General features: G+C 31.3%; 1 non-coding gene across 1 annotated transcript; it reads left to right on the forward strand.

Annotated features, from left to right (window-relative positions):
• Nucleotides 1–739: 739 nt before the first annotated feature.
• On the forward strand, nucleotides 740–811 carry TRNAP-UGG (transfer RNA proline (anticodon UGG)). The gene has a single exon. It is a non-coding gene; the product is annotated as a tRNA-Pro (tRNA).
• The last annotated feature ends 667 nt before the right edge of the window (nucleotides 812–1,478 follow it).

A 1,478-nucleotide genomic window follows, 5' to 3' on the forward strand; every position in this document is an offset into this window, starting at 1 on the left:
GCCAGAGTGTGGCTATGGTAAACAAAGTGAATTTCAAAGAATGCATTTATTCTATTGTGGTTTATGCGGTGTCGGCGAAGTAGGTTTATTCAATCTAATAAGATAAATGAAATGTAAGAAAAACTGCGTATAATTTACTATTCCGTACAAGGAAATCATGTTGTGTACACATCAGATTTTTTTATTTTTAATAAAGATTTTTGAGGTTTTATGCATTTTTGCCTTGTTGCGAAGTGAGAACTGAAATAATTGAATGAAAAATATACCTCTAATGAAATTCAAGGAAATAAGTTTAAATGAAATGCAGGAAAAAATGCGTATAGTTCAACATTTCGTACAAGTCATGTACAAGTCATGTAATGTACACATCAAAATTTTACTTAAAAAAAAAAAAAAAAAAAAAAAAATAGAGAAAAGAAATGGGAAGGCCACATTTCAAAATTTATCCATGGAAAATGTATCTGTTATGCGTATTTTACCTTACAGGCTAAGCACATGAGTATATTGTTTAACAAGTAATGTAGCCCTGAGAAGCAATCATTATTAAAAAAAATCGGCTCTTAGAATTGTTGCCCCAATGCCCTACTTTTCCTCTGAACGAAATAGGTATAAATAAAGAGAGAAAAAAAAGAAGGATGTAATTGTGGGAATGGAAGATACGCCATTGTTATCACAATGGTGAAAATGCGTGCCAATGGCATGAAGTGTTAAATAGGTTTGTAATTATAATCATGAGCGTGGCTCAGTTGTCTAGGGGTATGATTTTCGCTTTGGGTGCGAGAGGTCCCGGGTTCAAATCCCGGCTGAGCCCTGAAAGGAGTTTTTTTTTTTTTTTTTTTTGATCCAATTCCCTCTTTTTTTTTTTTTTTTTTTTTTTTTATCTATACATAATACTTAAGAGTCGAAACTGGTTGCTCGTTCATATGACATTGATGTTGAAAATACATAGAATTAATCTTTTTCCCCGTTTTTATGTATTTTTGCCTTGTTGCGAAGTGAGAACCAAATTAATTCAATGAAAAATACATCTCTAATGAAATTCGAGGGAAAAAACTTTAAATAAAGTGTAGGAAAAAATGCGTATAATTCACTATTTCGTACAAGGAAGTCATGTGGTGTACTCATCAGAATTTTTTTTTGTTTGTTTGTTTCAAGTTAGGATAATTGTTACGGTATGTTATTGCTACGTTAATTCTTTTATTGATATTGAGAAAAAACTGTTATATTTCATTACATTTAAATCAGGACGTCACAAGTATTATCCTGAAGCGTTAAAAGTTTTTGTTTTTTGGTTTGGCAACAAAAAAAAAATTACTTGGTTGTTGCTTGGAAAGAATCAACTGATTTTATTCATATTGAGATGTTTTTATGCATTTTCTTTTCAGGCGTACATAGAACTTATAAATTTTGCTTTCGTCTCAGCCCGCTCATCTAGGGGCTTGCCCACTAGCGTATATTTAAATTGTGTATTAAAAACC

This window comes from Stegodyphus dumicola, chromosome 2, assembly GCF_044657685.1.
Source record: "Stegodyphus dumicola isolate Sdum_Otavi_A_Nest chromosome 2, ASM4465768v1".
NCBI lineage: Eukaryota > Metazoa > Arthropoda > Arachnida > Araneae > Eresidae > Stegodyphus > Stegodyphus dumicola.